Source organism: Halichoeres trimaculatus, unplaced genomic scaffold (assembly GCF_033239565.1).
Source record: "Halichoeres trimaculatus isolate MK-OKI-2021-1 unplaced genomic scaffold, fHalTri1.1 fHalTri1_scaffold_9, whole genome shotgun sequence".
Lineage (NCBI taxonomy): Eukaryota > Metazoa > Chordata > Actinopteri > Labriformes > Labridae > Halichoeres > Halichoeres trimaculatus.
The window spans coordinates 28,806,381-28,824,249 of record NW_027437188.1 but is presented as its reverse complement, the minus strand read 5'-3'; the positions used below and the strand labels follow the sequence as shown (position 1 = coordinate 28,824,249).

General features: G+C 40.7%; 1 protein-coding gene across 1 annotated transcript in view; it reads left to right on the top strand.

Annotated features, from left to right (window-relative positions):
* Positions 1–7,155: 7,155 nt before the first annotated feature.
* Positions 7,156–17,869, top strand: part of robo1 (roundabout, axon guidance receptor, homolog 1 (Drosophila)) — a 265,137-nt gene continuing 254,423 nt past the window's right edge. The window contains exon 1 of the mRNA XM_074678930.1: positions 7,156–7,763. The gene's annotated coding sequence lies outside the window, so the exon portion shown is untranslated. The remainder of the gene's footprint in view (positions 7,764–17,869) is intronic.

The window sequence follows — 17,869 nt, the reverse complement described above, 5'->3', positions numbered from 1 at the left end:
AACCTTTTGAAATCACTGACCTAGACCTCAATCACTGACATTTCCTAAACTAATAATTATTTTATTCCACCTCAGAATCAAAGAAAGATTTAATTTTAAAAAGCAAAAGGAAGATCAAGATTGAACATCAAATAAGATTCACTGCTTTGAAAAACTCAGAAACCTGAATATTTTCCTAACCCTAGTTAACAGATAAAGAAACATAAAATAATACAAATTATTCACCATTTTTATAAAGCTACACCTCTCTGAAATAATTTGCAATTTTATCCCCGTGGACTCCATTCTGATTCATTCATTAAACTCCTTCAAATATGTTCATCTCCCACTGTTACCTGCATCAGAATTGCTGGCAGGATTAGCCATGCCAAATTCTTGCTAGCTGTGTGCTAGTGCTCTGACACTCTTGATACTTTTTGAGTAACCGAGTTTCCAATGTCAGTCATGAGTCACCAAGCTTCGTAAGCAAGTTTTGCATGGAAGTAAAATTCCCCATTCAAAGTGAACTTTCCTTCTCTTTATTTTAAAACACTTCAACAGCTCAGTCTTATATGCCATGCTGCTAACATGCATATTACTTAAATTATGTTACATAAATTTAAGAGTAGGATTGACTGTTTTCTCCATGAACATATCAAAAACTGGCTTAAGTGGCTGAGAGCCACATTTGTATCCCCCCTTTGCCCCTGACTGTGACCTCAAATGAACTCTTCTGCTCTTTACTCTCTGTCATCAACTACAACTTGACAACAGAACAACAAGCTAGAGGAAAGCATCCAGTGTTGAAGCCATAGGCATGCCTGCAGATTGATTTTTTAATGAGTTGGACCTCTGATCAAGCGGCTGTTTTTGTGCAAATTAAAATGAGCTGGACATGCTGGTGGACAATGTCTGGCTGAGAGAGCCTCTTTAGCTTTAATGTTAAAGCAGACTGATTAGCACTCAGACTGTTGCCAGGAGGAAACTATTGTTTAGTTTTATGATTATTGTTTGCATATTTGGATGTAATTATCAGCCTCTATTGTACGCATAACAATCTAAATGCAGTGGTTGTGTGTATGGCACATAGTGCACATCCTTTTTATCGATGTTCTCAGCGTTTCACAGGCCAGAGTGGAAACGATTGTGAACTCAGGCATGTCACATACCTGCACCGAGGGCTTATCCCCTTCAACCATGCCTGAAATTTCTCCACAGACACACTTCCAACAGGATGAAGTTCTGAAGCAAAAGTCAAGTTTATCTCTACATGAAGGTTCTTCTATGTACTGGTCAACAGAATCTAATTGTTTTTAATTTGAGGCATTTAATTGCTTTGCTTTTACAGGACAGTCTGTTGCTACGCTATTTTGTCCTCCTGTTATCAGGTCTAATTCATGTGTTTTGTAAGCTTGCATTATGAATATTCAAACATAGCTCAAACATTAATAATTCAATAACAGAAATATATCCTTTGCTCATCTTGTCAAGCACAATAGGCAGTGATTGGATTTTGTTCTTTCCTTTAAATGAACCTGAACATATTCTCCTGGCTTTATCCAAAAACAATCATTTTTTTTTACAAGATTAAATCTGCAAGAAAGGAGAACAGTCTAAAACCTTGCAGCCCAAGAATACATCTACCTGTGCCACATTTATGACAGAAAACATGAAATGTATAACAAAAAAATAATAATAATGTAAACTGGAAAAATATTATAGTTGTATATGTTTCCAGCAAACTTCCCTCGAAGAAATTATACTTTCTGCGCTGTTGAATATACTTTAAAGTGCTCTTTGAAATACAAAAGAAGAGTAGCTGTGTTGCATCTTTGCTGATGCTTAAGTGCTCGTATCTCATTTAGCCAACACATCATTAAGAGCTACTTTGTCCACCCACTGATGCCATGTTTGCTGATTTAAAGTAGCTTTCTGTGATGCATTTTCTAGCATTCATTGCAACATAGTATTGAGGCACCCACAAGTTTAGACGACTGCAGAGCTTTCTTTTCTGAAACGCCTGGCTCATGCCATTTTTTTTAGCTGGTGGAAAGATAAAACCAGAGCTGGTCTATGTGTGCCATTTGGATTTTGGATTTCATGTTGTGATAGCACCATTATCACATGTAAAATTATTTGTAATGGTATCATGTTCTGAGATCCCCTGTGGCGTTTTTTCCTCCCTTTGAACCACCATTAAGCCCATGTGCCCACACAACAAAGCAGAAACAACTCAAAGTTTTTCCAAGTTAGCCCCAAAAGCATCACACCTTAGACATGTTCTTAACAAGGCGAGACACCACCTCCCACTGTGAGCTGAGGCTGAACAAAAGTGAGTCCAACTACATCTAATTGGTTTTCAACTGAATGCACCAGCTTCTTCTTCCACTGAGATGTAACATTTCATGTATTTAGAGACATTTCCTAAGACGGCCTTGTCTGGATCCTCAGCCTCACCGGGGTTTAGCCCGCAGCTATGTGTTCACATGCAACTGGACCATAGCATTTGTGTAAAGACTTTTCCTGACTGACCTGCCTTGTATGATGATCGGTGTTACTAAAGCAGAAATGGGAGTTCTGTTATTTAGACTTATGTACAGTGTAGGATTCGGAACATCTGTGCACCGCTCTTATTGTGTGTGTGTGTGTGTGTGTGTGTGTGTGTGTGTGTGTGTGTGTGTGTGTGTGTGTGTGTGTGTGTGTGTGTGTGTGTGTGTGTGTTTTCACAGAAATAGCAGCGTGATATTTCTGGCCGGTTGAGCTGAACATGTGGCATTCTTCCTGGAAAGTTGACCCATGTGTGTCTGTCTACAAGTTAATGTTCAAGTCAACCGATGCCCATCTGCAACTGCTCCTGTTTTCCCTCCATCTGTCTTCTGTGCCACACACACACACACACACACACACACACACACATACACACCCACGCACACACACTAATTTCTTCAGAAGTGTTGCTGCAAGGTAGCAGAACTAAGAAGCATAAAATTTCTCATTCATCATTTCATCAAGTACCTGTGAAAATTAGAGCTCAGTATGCTGAAGGCAGTATCGGCTGATGGGGCATCGCCTTCAAAAAACATGAAAGAATAAACCCTGTGATCAGATAAAAGTCCTTTTTAGAACCAGAGAAAAGTTGCACCTCGCTCTACTTCACCTACCAGCTGCTTCTCCGCCAGCCCAGTACATGTGAGAGACGGTAGTTAGCGTGAGTTATCACACAAACTGTGGCAGCTTTCCTCACTTCTGTGAACAAATATTACAAACCCAGTTAAGTCCTTCATCAGTTATTTTTCTGGCATATTTAAAAAGGCTTGAAAAGTTCTGCACCTGTGTACTGGAACAAAAGATGACTAAAAGGTCACACTGATTCATCCTCTCATCCAAGATTGATGCTTGACCTCACCGTGTGTGTCATTGCTTTCTTGGTTTTATATGATTAACAAGTTGCAGATGTAGGCGCTTATCCTGCATATCAAGCATCGCCACAGCAGCTGACTCCTCACTTTCCCTCGCCATCCAGGCACATGGAGTGAATTTAAATAGATTTGAACTTTAGCTGCCTCTCAACATCACATTCTGACACACTGCAGATCCTACTATAGCATGTCACTGACAAAGAAATGACAGAATGGATCTGGGAGTAATACATGAGTGTACGTAAAGACAATTTAGACAGAGATATGGTTGCTACCTATAGCATCAGGAGTGCATTAAACTACCACGTCCCACGTTTACAAAAGAAAAATGACTGGAAGATGATGGCATCATTGAAAAACAACCTATTACAACACCTACATCTTAGGCCTTGAAATTTACATTTGGATGTCAACATCTCTCTTATTTGTGAGATATGTGAGATAGGGCTGTTTTCACCATATGTGCGTATAGCTCCACCATAAATGGTCGGATTGCTTTGCAAAACAATACAAGACAAGGTCACTATAATTTCTGACAGATGTATAAGTACAATCTAGATCCTGGCAATATTCTGGATACTAACATCCAGAATATGAAATATGTACTGGGTCGTCATGATCTTCAAAACTGTCATGTAACAAATTATACAACTAACACTAAATTGTAGCAGACAGTCTGCTGAAAGAGAGTATAACATTAAAGTAGGACTCAAGTATTGCGTGACAATCACAATATGCTTGGTGGAGGTCTGCACTCTCTGAGTCATGCACTTGTCATGTAGTGGTGTTTTTCTGCCTCTGCATCTGTCTGCTCTGGTCTGAATTCACCCTCCCCCCTTAGGCAACATTCGGGCAGCCAAACAGAACAATATCTCATTCTCATAGCATTCCCAACCCACTCAGATCATGGAGTGGACATTGGGGTTAGAAACTGACATACTGCAGACCCTCCATAGAAACTGATCTGTGAGCTTGTTTCTTTAAATGGCCACTGTAGCAAGTTGTAAATAGCGAAAAGATACTGTGATATGAAATCTTAAGTATGGGCTGTACTGAGTAAATAAAACACTCAAGATAAGGTGTTTCTTTTTCATAGACTCACATAAAAGCACAATATTCAACAGCTGATGGAGTCAAGCCCTGCTGGACTCAAGAAATAAAGCATGGAGAAGTCACTTCCACTTTGGCGGCACTTTTCAGACCTAGAGCCTACATCCTCATTTTTATCAGTCAAAATTAAATAGAACCATTATCTTACTGTGCTTAACTTTGGGTTTAGTATCTTGGTTTCTCAGCACCAGATTTTTACGAATCATGCTTCCAGATGCAGTAGGAGGTAGCATTCATTTGAAAAACCTTTGGTTAGCTACATGCTACCTGACCATTCTAAACAAGTAGCCACTTCGCTTAGTTTTGGATTTCTCATAGTCAGATTTTGTTGGAGGAGACCATAAAAAAAGCTTAAAGAAACACAAATACTGAAAAAATTAGGAGGCCTAACACACAGCTTTACATTGTTTACGTGATGTGGATATCACATAGTTATGATACACAAATTCACCAGCTCTGTTGTCCCCTAGTGGGGAAAAATTACAACAAGTGGCATCTAGGTAAAGGCAGGACTTTACAAGTTATTAAGGTAACAGAGTTACCACTTAATGGACTTAAAGACCTTTTTAGAGATCTCTTACTGCAACTAATTTGCAGTGATGTGATTCAATTTAAGAAATTATTACAACTTAATTACTTTCATAAATATTCACTCCCTCACTTGCAAGCGTTGCCCTGATCTAAGGTATGTTCTCTGATCCATGTTTTATGAGCACTCTCCAAGAATAACAGATTAATAAGATCCACCCACAGCTCTCCAAACTTCAGCGTTTCAGCTCAGCGTCACACACCATCATGGTTTATAGAGATTAATGGAGCCAAAAAGCATAAAGGATTTTTATTACAAAGTAATAAAAGTAAAACACTCAGCGGCTCAGCAGAAAAACAACATTTGGTTGTTTAGGTGTTTTTTTTATTGTAAATAAAGTGGATTTAAATTTAGTGAGCCACCAGCAGTGCGCCTATTGGCTCAGTTTACACCTGTGCTGCTCACTGGTGTGGTATTGGTTATACTCCACTTTATTTCAGCACTGCGCACTTGTCCAAGTCAATACAGCCAGCCATTTGTCAAACTAACCTCCATACAAAGACCTTGAAACTAATTAGCCTAAAATATAATGAAGCTTAATTGTTATTAAACAACTGAACAGACAGCACTTCTTATCTATTGATGCATTTAAATCAGTTTAGACATGAAACACCCGCACAGTTGGCACTCCTGCTGAACAGACAGCATATGCAACCTGCAGATGATGAGGTGGCCAAAGGGTCGTGTGTGGGATTATGAGTTCGTGGTTAGAATCAGGACTGATTGGCGTTCTCCATTCCCCCTGGACGTGACCTCTCCCTCTGTCTCCGTCCACGGCAGACAGGCCTGTTAAGATGCAAAGAGAGAAGAAGAGCAGCCTGAACATCCTCTCAATCCATTTCAAAAAGACAGCCTCAGCAGTGATTGACAGGGGGGAGAGGTTACATTCTTATTTACCCTTATAGAAATACATGAGGTTTGAAAAAAAGGGAATAAATTGGAAGTGCAGAATGGCTTGGCACTGAATAGCCAAACAGAGAGGGGAAGAACTGTGGAGCATAATGCATGAAGTGATGGACTGATTCAAGAGGATGATGGAATACATAAATGCATCAGTATATGAATTCAATTTGCTGCAAAATAGAATCTTTTGTTGTTGCGACACTTTATTTTGACATAGGTGGAAAAACTTCTTCTTTAATCTTCATAAACAGATTTCTGACTGATAAACACAAAGTCTTTTTAGAGCTGTTTGAGCTGCATTTATGTAGTGTCCAACCTGTATTTCCAAAAATTGTGTCTTGAATGTTCACACTAAAGTTTGTGACTCATCTGAAACTTTCTAATGCTCTTTGTGGAGCGCCAGCTTTTATCTGCAGGCTTTATTTGAGACGTCAGTTCACAAATTCAACAGTCTCTGAATTAATCACAGTTTATGTCACTTTACATCCAGACAGCATGAATTAAAAATCTGGTGTGGGCTCAGCTTTTAATTTGGAGAGCCAGATTGGCCTTGAAGCACAGTTTCTCACCCACAGCTGTTTAAAATGCATGAGATGAGCAATGCATCTGAGACGACGGTTATTAATAGCCACGCCCCTTTTTTATTCTGCTTTGGTTGACTTTTTTTTTATTTTTTTGCACACGTGATACCGTGCGTGTAAAAAAAGCAACATTCAAAGAGGTCATCATAGTACACTGACCTTTAAAATGTTGCATTCACGAAATGTGGTCCTAGAATTACTAAGAAAATTTCACACAGACTTTACATCTGACTCTTTGACTCACCTTGGAGTCCTTTTATATTCCCACGGAGCCAGATACTGACGAGTTGGCACGGCCCTTGAAAATCCTTACACTCTCTGCTTTGCTTATGAGTGAGTTCAGAGATTGAAATCATGACTAAAAATCGTAAGAAAAAGCTGTTTCTACAAACTTGATTCTGAGAGGGTGTTCTTTTCAGGTGGGCAGCTTCGCCACAGCTTTGCAAGATATTTATCTGCACTTCGTGATAAAACAGTTATTGATCCAGTGGGTGGGATGCTGAATTGCATTGCTCTCAACAAATGCAGTGTAAATCTAGGCTTTCCATCCAATTCTGAAACCTGACTTCTGATCAGCCCAGACAGAGAGGCAATGAGAAAAGCTTGATTCCACTGTTTCATGTCAGGAATCTCAAGTACAGATCATTCCAGCTTTAATGAGAGATCTGGATACTTATATTCGAGGTTTGGGAATATCATTCAGTGCTGGTGTTGAAAAAAGCAATAGTCTGAGGAGTCTGCTCGTCTGACAGACACGATGCTGATGCTGGTGTCATTAGTTGAGCGCAGCTTTAGGACCCGGGGAGGCTGACGCGGCTCTTCGCTGCAGGAGAAGCATGGACAGATCTGTATGCGCTGGCTCTCCACGGCTGCACGAACTGCACCATAGGTCTTCATAGCCGAACAGGATATTCTTTTTCTACTCTGAAGGATACGCTTTATCAAAGGACACTGCTTTGGCTCTAGTTTCTCATGCTTTATTTCTAACAAAAGAAGAAGTAGTTTTAGAAGAAGAGGGATAACCGGCGTCCTCTGAAGTCGCTCGATCACTAGTTGTACATTTGAACCGTTTTCCTTCTCCACAGCGCGCGGCGAATAAAAGTTTTACGGACTCACCGGTATGGATGACTTCTGCTTTTAAGGGACAAACACGTGCAGCTGCCACCGCATCATTCCGGAGAGGTAAGAGTTGGGTTTCACTTCGCGTGCTTTGTGTGTGAAGGATGATGCAGGTGGTGCAGCAGTTTGGTGAGAAACGGTGCGTGTTCCTCTTTCTGCCGGTGTGAAGGGAAACGATGCAGGGCTGTGTGTATGCTCCATACAGGCTCGGCTGCTATTCTTCCTACTATAGACGGACTTCAGCTATGCGTAAAGCATGGTGCCTTTACGCAAAGCCGGAGCAGACAGACTTCTACCCTCATAGTGCGCAAGACACCACGCTTTATAATCTCATCTGAATTCTTCTACCTGTGTGTCATATCAGTGTAGAAGGATTTCACAGATTGTGCCTCGTTGTGTAGAGGTTTCACAGGTGTGTGTGTGTGTGTTAGTGTGTTACCTGTCACAGCAGCCTGTTGACAGACTGACTGACAGGACGCTCATGCGGCTGTGGAGGAGCTGTCCTCCAGTGTGTGGTGCTGAAACTTTCCCAACTGAAAGACAGGCAGGAGTGAGGCTCAATCAGATGTGCCGTTTTGTAGAGTCTGAATAGAATTAGAGGCTCTGGTGATAACAGCATCTATGAAAGGAGTGATCCATGGTTTATGGGAGGGAAGGGAATGGGGATGGGGGGTGCGTGTTACCTCAGAAAGCACTATCTAGCTGCCCTGATAGCAGGATCTCAGCAGGAACAATGAATCAATGCAGTTTGGATGAGCTGAGGAGGAATTCAGAGTGAAAACCCAGCAGGACATGTGATAGAAAAACCAGCATCCCTGCTTTTTAAGGGACTCCACTTTGCTGTGATGTTGCAGTTTTCTGTATTTCTCCTCAATTTGACTTTGCCAAAACAAAGCAGATTAGTCTTCTGTTGTCTTTGATGTGTCCTCCAATGTAAAGGCTGCTGCGATTTCATCCCTGTCGCCCACTGTGTGTATGATGAGCCCCCCTCTCCACGTCTCTAATCCACCGCTCTGCACTTTTCTGAGATTTACAACAAGCCTGTGAGGATTTCTGTGGGCAGGTGGAGGGTCATCCACGCTGTCGATGCTGCCGTTGCACCCCTTTATTCTGCCTTTTTTTTGTCCTGCACATGCTCCAGAATGTGATGTGGTCATTCATGTGAGAGTCTTATTGGTTTTGGCGGCGTTTTCACCGTGGTACTTCAGATTGGTTCACTTTGTGGAGAGCTTCCAGAACTCTTTTCTTTTCATCATTTTTCTCCCTCCCTGAGACGTATTGATGGGAAAGATAGCAGAGTTGGTTGGGTGGATCTCAGGATCGATAGTTTGCTCTCACTTTAACTTAGAGACCAAACTTCTTTGCTTTTTTTGTAGAAATTTTTCAATTCTCTGAAGAGATTGCTCCCTTTTGTCAAAGTATTATTACAATTTAGCTGGAAAATATTCCCTTTTCATGAAGATACTTATTTTTCCTCATTGATTTAACAAGGACAGAACTCTATCTGCTTTATTACCATAAATACAAAACATTAACTTATCCATCATTTTTTGTGTTTGTTTTCCTTTTATTAAACTGAAAAGAGAAAAAAAGCTTGTGGACAAAAGCATTTTGCAGCTTTAGTGCAGTTTTATCTTTTCTTTTCACTTCACATCTAGTCCACATGCCAGTATGTTTTCATTTCTTTGTCATGTCCATTATGACATCTCACACTGGATCAACATGGCGCTAATTAAGTCCAAATACTTCCATCAGATACAGCACAGACGAGATTGAAAAATCAGAGGCACATTCATGGAGAATAATGGCTGAAATGAAAATCACTTTATTTGCAGCTTGCTCTTTCTTTTGTTTGAAGAATGGGCGACTTTACCCACCATGAACCGCTGGTCACACGTCTCTGCAGCCTGGGAAAATCTCTTTAATCCAGACAGGCGCACCAGATCTGCCTTCATGGCAAATTTGGGGCTTATGGGCAGACTTGGAATTCTGTGTGTGGCAGCCAAAGCAGAACATTAATAGATTTCATCTAACAGGATTAGTGATATTTGGAAGTGAGACAGGCGGCAGGGACTGAATAAGACATTAATACTCAGTGAGTAAAACCAACAACACCAACTAATGTGTGAATAAAGATTCTTTGAAAGGCACACAGACTTTTCTTTCATAAATCTGCCAGAACTGCGCGGCAGATTTATGACTGTTAGCAAAAAGACTTATAAAATAAATTCAGATGGAGATTCATTAATCGTGAAGGAAATCCTGGTGCCAGTTGCTCCAAAATTAAAGGAGGAACAACAAGCGTGAAACAATACAGCATCAAATATCAGTGAAATATAAGAATTGAACGCTAAAATATTTAACTTTAGAGGTATGATAAGTCAAGAACAAAGGTAAAGTCAGTTCAAAAGAACCAATAATAGTGAGTAATATCCCTTCATACTTTCTGACTGCTCTAATGCATCAAGTTTATCAAAAGAATGCTACATACCAGGGCCCAAGATGTGAAATATTGCAAGTGCAGAAAACATTTGAGGTATAGAAACTGCAAAAACAACAATAATAACCCCATGTCAGGTGAAATGATAGAGGAAGTTCCCATCACTCTCCCCCATCTCTCCCCCTACACTCAAGATGTTCCAAAATGCCCCCAGGATGCTGACGATTGATTCCTGTTTTATTGTTTTTATTTTTCATTCTGACGCCATCCCCTATGAAATCACTGTCCCGCGTGGGTGCCTGATTGAAAACCTCTGGTTTCCCCCCTCCTGTCGTCTGTGGCTCATCCTCTCCCTTCCAGAGCCCTGAGGCTGAGGGTCCGACATCAAGGAGCTCCTGTTTCCCCTGCAACAGCCGACCCCACGCAGGAAAAGGTCGAGCGCTGCTAGCTGTCGTCAGGTCTCATCATTCCCTCATGACACGGCCATTATGGTGCCCTCTGGATGCCATGTCAGTCACCCATGGTGGCAAGTCAATTAGTCATGTCTGTGGGGAGCGAGGGTGTGTTTGCTGGTGGGATTTTTGACACTCGTGTGCAGGTGGGGTCACACTGGAAGCAGACTACTGTTTCTAATTACCTCCTCGATTCATACTGTATGCAATGATCCGGTAAAGTCTAATAATCAGCTTTAGATCTGTGCTTTAAATAAAGAGTAGTCCTGGTAAGCAGATGGAGTTACACCATGAGGAAGTGAGGGCTCCCTGGGAGGGGTCCAGGGGTTATATTCTAGTTAAAGAAAGGTTTAAACAGAAGTTTGTCATTTTAATGACAAAGGGATCCTTAATTAGAAACTCAAGGATGTCCAACGTGATTTATCCAGCTTTATTTTTCGAAGACATTTTTCATAAATTGATTTAATTTCTTTATGGTCTCTGGATTTGGCTACTGGAGACCCTGATACATTTTGATTAAATTTTATGCAAATTTTTTATCTAAGCTGAAAACAAATGACTTTGTGTTTGCTATGCACGCAACCTTTCAAAATGATTACAGGAGGAAACAAAAAAAAAACCCTGTATGACGCAAACTTTTGACTTCTTAAAAGTCCCATCAAACGACTTCTTCTGTCATCTGCGTCATTGACGTCTTTGAAACAAGGTTTTCAAATCAGTTGCACAAACCACATCTACAGCTTCTTCGTTTCTGACCTTATTACCTCCGCCAAGGAGGTTATGTTTTTAGGAGAGTTTGTCTGTTTTTCTGTGAACAGCATAACTCAAAAAGTAACAAACGGATCTTCATTAAATTTTCAGGAAATCTTCAAAATGGGATGAGGAAAGGATCTGTATCCAGGAATTCTGTAGAGGATTCTTTATCATTGTTAGATAGGACCATTTTCACCATATATCTATATAACTCCTCAATAAATGGTCAGATTGCTTTGAAAAACAAGACAAGGTCAGCATAATTTCTGACAGATGTAAAAGTATGACCCAGATCCTGGCAAAATTCTGGATACTAAGATCTGGAATATGAAATATGTACTGGGTCATCATAGTTTTCAACACTGTCAGGTAACAAACTATCATACAAACCTGCAACTAACACCAAATTGTAGCAGACAGTCTGCTGAAAGGGAGTATAACATTAAAGTAGGTTTAAGTGTTGCTTAACAATCACAATATGCTTGGTGGAGGTCTGCGCTCTCTGAGTGCTTTTCTAGTCATTTATGCTGCGATCTGTGTTGGGCAGTGATGCCAAAATAATGGGACACTGCGCTGATTGGCTGTCTGAATGTTGAGAGGTTTGCAGACTACAGACCAATGCTGATGGATGTATAGTTAAAAAAAACAACAAACAAAAAAAAAACACTAAAACAAACATGATGTGAACCCCAGGAGAATCCAGCCCAACACTAAAGCAATGAACAGTAGATTTTATCCCAAAGTGGTGATAACTCGTAAAAGCGGCCTGCTTTTGTTGGCTCATGAATGGTTGGTGAAGATCCTTTTATTGGGGTCAGTGCTTTCGCAAACACACTACAAACACTTGTAGTTACCCTCATTGCTGAAGTGGTCTGAGGTGAAGTGGTCGGCACTAACAAAAACAAAATTTATCACCTGATGTTGACCAAATTGTTGTTGAACAAAATGTGTTTGAACAAAATGTAGACTTAGAGTTGTTGTTTTTTTCAACCAATAGCAGAGTTAAGATGTCTGGCTCTAACATTTGACATCTTGATTCTGCAACACTGATGCAAACTACAGCAGCGTAGGACAAAGTGGAATACATTGAGAAGTGGGAGGAGTTTTGTATGCATTTTTATGCAAATTACCCCTACTGTTACATCATTAAAGGGGCACATTTAAATCATATCACAGGAGATGTTTTTTTAAGTATATAAGATTTTTTCTTCTCTGAGATTTACTGAATTATAGATGTGTAGGCAAGCAAAAATGGTTGTTTACATATATATAAATGGGACCTTTGAACTGTGATTGTGTTGATTCTTTCAATTTGGAATAACTGACTTGTCATGTTGCAAAGTCCCGTATGCTCCCAGGACTTCTGTATAGTAATATTCTTTGAGATAAGAATAATTGACTTCAGCATCTGCAACAACAAGCACAACAACAGGGCTGGCAGAAGTGGGCAGGATAGAGGACAATAGAAAGGAAGAGATGGTGATCAAAGCTGGGTTTAAGGTGTCTTTGGTTGCCTCTGAAGCTGATGTATTGTTGCGCAAATGAAACAGGCAATCTGCAATACCATGTGAAGATTAATACTGTTAAGTACTTGGAAGATTGCTCTTTAATATTGATTGTAATATGCTCTGTATGTGAGCGGGCTGGCATGGTTTGATGTCAGATAGCTCGTATGTACATACATTCCCTCCAGTTTCCCAGTTTGGATCATGACAGAAATAAGTCTGAAGCTATTTGGAAGCAGATAATAATGGAGTCTGTTGCTGATTTTCTGCTGTAAATTTATTCCTGTTTGTATTTACTGTATGAACCAAGCGTCACAGGAGAGGGATTTTTGCTCTGTCCTAAAATCTGTAATGCAATTCCGATATACAGCTCCATAAAGTGTGAAATGAAAGAGATAGAAAATGTGTCCGAGGCCGTACTCTATCATTTGTCTCAGGATAACTGTGCATTTACTGCCTCACAACTCACGGTAATACAACCCAATAGAAAGTATCATCTCCATCAGCGGTAGTCGGCACTAAGATGCTCTGTAGCGTGCTTCACTGTAGCAAATGTTTCCAGAAAATAGGAGGCAATCCTTAGCTGCATGCCACTTAGCATTAAAGGAAATGTTCTGGGTGTAAGCCTGTGTGATAGACTGCTGTCCTATCCACAGGGCTGTGTTGTACACCTGCTGTAAGCTGCTTCATGGCCCTGCATGGGGCGATAAGCTGGGGCTGTGAGTCGGCTCAGCATGAACAGGGCTTACTTACATTGACGAGCTTACAGTAAAATGTAAATGCTCAGAAAATCGCTTTGTGGATGCATCAAGTCTGAAGTGTAAACCACAAGATGTTGAGCAGCACATAACAAATTCTGTATTGTAGGATTTGTTTAAGGTTAAAAACTTAATTATCACCAACTTATGGTTAGATATTTAGCAGATAGTGTAATATTAAAGCCTTAAGAGTGCCCCTTGTATTGGCACCTCATGGCTGGGTCATATTCGATCCTTGGAGCAATGAAACAGTAAGAGCTGACACCAAGACTGCAGTTCTTCATGTTTCCACTTGGGGCTGGCTCCAACATCTCATTAACACCCATTAGAAGTAAAAATGTATACAGACTGGTTTGGAGACAGCTTTGAACGTTTGATTTTTAGATCAGCTGAGAGTTTGGTTGCTTGAGTCAGCCATTCAAGATGGTGACCACTATCATTTGGCTCTTTTTTAAAAAAAGTTAAAGTTAATTTGGGGGAGTTTTATATCTTTAATCAAAGGACAGGACAATGGATTGAGCATGTCACATGGCAAGAGTAAGGAGTGACATGCTGGATTCAAACCGCACCTGCTTAAGTGTAACTTCAACATTGGAAGGCCATATCTGCAACTCTATCATCTGGTTTCTTAACACTGATTCAGCTGTAAATGGGTGACATCACTCAGTCAACGTCCATGTTTTATTCTATTTTTGGCTGACACAAGCTATAATCTTCTTTTCTTAACAGACTTGATCATTCCTGGGATAAAGGCACTGCTGACTCTATGTAAAATTCTTATTAAAGTTAAGATCTATAAAATCTTAAACAGTCTTGCTCCACCACCACTAGGTGAATATATTAAGCTGAAAACTACCAGCAGTGATAGAATCACGACCACAGCCTTCACAAGAGGAGACTGTGTAATACTGTAAAGATGTACTACTTTTACTCAGTCTGTGCTGTCCGTTCGGGGTGGTAAAACCTGAAACTACATACTGGTTACAAAAATGGAATGCACCACCTACCCAACATTTACAACCCATCATAAACGACGACTCAAAACACATCATGTCTGCAGTCACTAATCTGTATCCTTTGCTCTGTGTGGATGTATGTGTCTATTTATACGTACGTGGGAGTATGTACTTGTATGCTGGTGTAAATGTGTGCCTGTTGTGTGTTTACATCTCCAGGAGTTGTTTTTTTGCACTTTTGATATAGGTGACATCATTTTAGCTCATCTTGTTTTATTTTTATTCTATCAGTTTATGTCTTTCTCTATCTTGATCCTTTTCTAGTCTTATAAACTCTGCCCTGACCTGCCGGGAACTACAGATGAAAAGTAGCCTTACAGCAGGAGTGGCCAGCCTGCTGCTCTTGAGCCACATGTGGCTCTTTGCCTTTTGGTGTGCGGCTCTTCTATCTAGAATATAGTTATGGTTAACAGTGTGCCGATCAATCTAAAATATTGATATGCTGATGCCAAAGTTGGGATCAGTATTGATCAATACTTGGGTGATGAGATTGATACTGAAGTTTCAGTTTCTCTTCTCTACATGTGTTAATAGCTCATGTACTTATATCTATCTATCTATCTACCCATCTCTCCATCCATCCATCCATCCATCCATCCATCCATCCGTCAATCCATCCATAGATGGAATTTTGTTTGTTCTGCAGTAAAACAGACATTTGTTTTCGACACGGCTACAAATACGAATTTGAACACACTTATAAACAAAATAAATCTTGCCTTGAAAATTGGAAATGTATCAAGTTTATATCATTTCATATATGTGTGGAGCAAGTGATTGTAAGACCACGTGTGTGAAGTGGCTCTTTGCAGTACCATGGTGATTTTTGTGGCTCTTGGTCCCTGACTGGTTGGCCACCCCTGCCTTACAGCTATCTCTGGCATCTTTACATTGATGCTGTGCATGAATGTTCACTAATGTGCACTGCTTAAATAAAAACTGATTGATTGATTGACTCATTAGATGCTTGATGCTCCAAAATTGGCTAAAATTATGCTAACATGAGCAAACAAGGCTATTTGGCTCTTCACTTTTTCCAGGGAGCTTTTGTTTAAAGACAGAATATATTAATGAACCAAGATCAAGATTTCACTTGAATCATCCTTTCTTGTCCCATCAGTTTCCTTCTCCATCACTATCCTGTATTGTCCACTCTGAGCATCCTGGCAGCAGGTCGAAACACACACGGCCCGGAGTTTGGTGAGATTCCTGCGGTCTATTATTTTGTGGTTCTTCTTGCTGTAAGGTGCTGAATTATTTAGCAGATTTTAAAGTTGTAAAACAGCTTGGATCTCAGTGGGAGGCACTGAGCTGTACTCAGGCTGTTTTTTATTCCCGATAAATTTAAAGTGTGTTTTTGATTCGGGACTGTCCAGGACTTGGACTCAGTTTGAAATATGGGAATATGCTGAGAACCACATTTATCTTACCAGAGCAGTGTCCTCCCCTTTATTCTGCATCCTCCAGCTCCAACTTCAAAATCACTGATCAGTTACTGCTTCACTTATTTTTCCTGAGATTCCTTTGATCATCAATTCTGGCAGATGCTACATGTTGCCCCTACTGTGCATCATTTCATTGATAACAGGCTTTAAATAGAGCAACACGTCATGATGACTGGGTAAGAAATCCACCAAGAACATAAGACAAAGCAAGGTCACTTCTGCAGAGTCCGTGTTAGCTTGGATTCAGGATGCTGGCTGTTATTTGTTCTCTTCTGTTTGTCTCATACTGTTTCTTTAAACATGGCTGCAAACTTTGTGCATGCTCAGCAGGGGCGCAATGTTTGATGTCAATACCCAACTCCAAACCGGATAAAGAAGAGTACACAGAAAGCTGCTGTGTGTGTCGTCTCTCTGAGTCTCTGATGTCAGCGTCGCTCTAATTTTATAGCAGAATCAAATATGTGTTTGTGTGTTTATTCGTGTGATATATTTGCAAAATCCTCTCATATACAAGCGTGTGAATGTGTCACCAGTTAGAAAGCATAAGCTTTTACTTCCATGTGTCTGTGTAACCTCATGACAGAGGAGCATGTGATCTCGTCTGAGCCTCCCAGCAGAGACAAAGGCGGCGGACGTTTCATTTAAGAAGCGGAGAACAAAGCGTCAGCTGTGCAACGTTGCATGTAGTCAGGTAGATAAACAGATACATGAATTAATCTGTGGTATCCTGAAATGGGCTCTCTCCCGTCCACTCCAAATCAATGGCCATTATGTTTCCTGGACTGCGATGTGAAGTGTGTGTATACACAAACGCCCCACGCAGTAGTAGCTTTGCTTAATGATGGGCTGGCCTGCTCTGTGAACATCGTTTGTCCCCTTTAATTACCTGGAGCTAGAGATTGTTATTCATGGTATGGGACGGGTGAACAGCCCCCCCATCCCTGAGGCCTACTGCTCTTAGCATTGATGTGGAGGATGTGCACGAAGCAGATGCTACCCCATGATTTCTGAGTGTTTGTACTAATGATGAGCTCCACTAGGCTATCTTTCAACCCTTTTAATGGTGGTTCAGGCTGATTTAAAGTCTGATTTTATGGATGGAGCAGTGGTTTCCAATCCTGCTCATCACTAGGGGCCATACTGAGGCTCTTTAATGCAGCGTGACTGTAATTCTTTACACTGGGAGTTGGGGGCACGTCTGGCACTGCTTGCTTTAGAAACAAACCAGCACTTTTATCACACTCACTGCAAAGTGGGTTTCCTTGTATAACACAACATGATTTGTGAGATTGATCTACTTTCCCGGCAGCCATTGATCTCTAAATATCTCTCCTCAAAATTTGTTCCAGAGGTTCAACAATTTTCTGAGGAGGAAAAAGCCATCCAATCATCTCCTGTCATTTAAGCCTGTTCGGATTGCCTGGTTTCAAGCTGAAAGCAGCACCTTTCATACTCTTTTATTGATGCATTCAGATGTTTGAATGCATCCGATTTGATGGTAAAATGCACAGAGAAGAGCAAAGTCAGGAAACAGCTCTGTTTAAAAGGCTCGTCACTTGAAAGTCCCTGACCACAAATGTAACCCACAAAGGTTACGGTCATTTCAACAAAATGAAAGCATGTTGCGTCATCCTCTCGAGGCATCTTACCTTGTTTGTTGCTTTAACGACTGCAAGGACTTCTTACACCTTCATCACCTTAACCTCGAACAAATCAATAAGATAATGCTGACGCACAAGGATGAAACAAATATCGGGGGGCTCTTAGCATGGATATTGACACCACTGGTGGGCCTGCTGT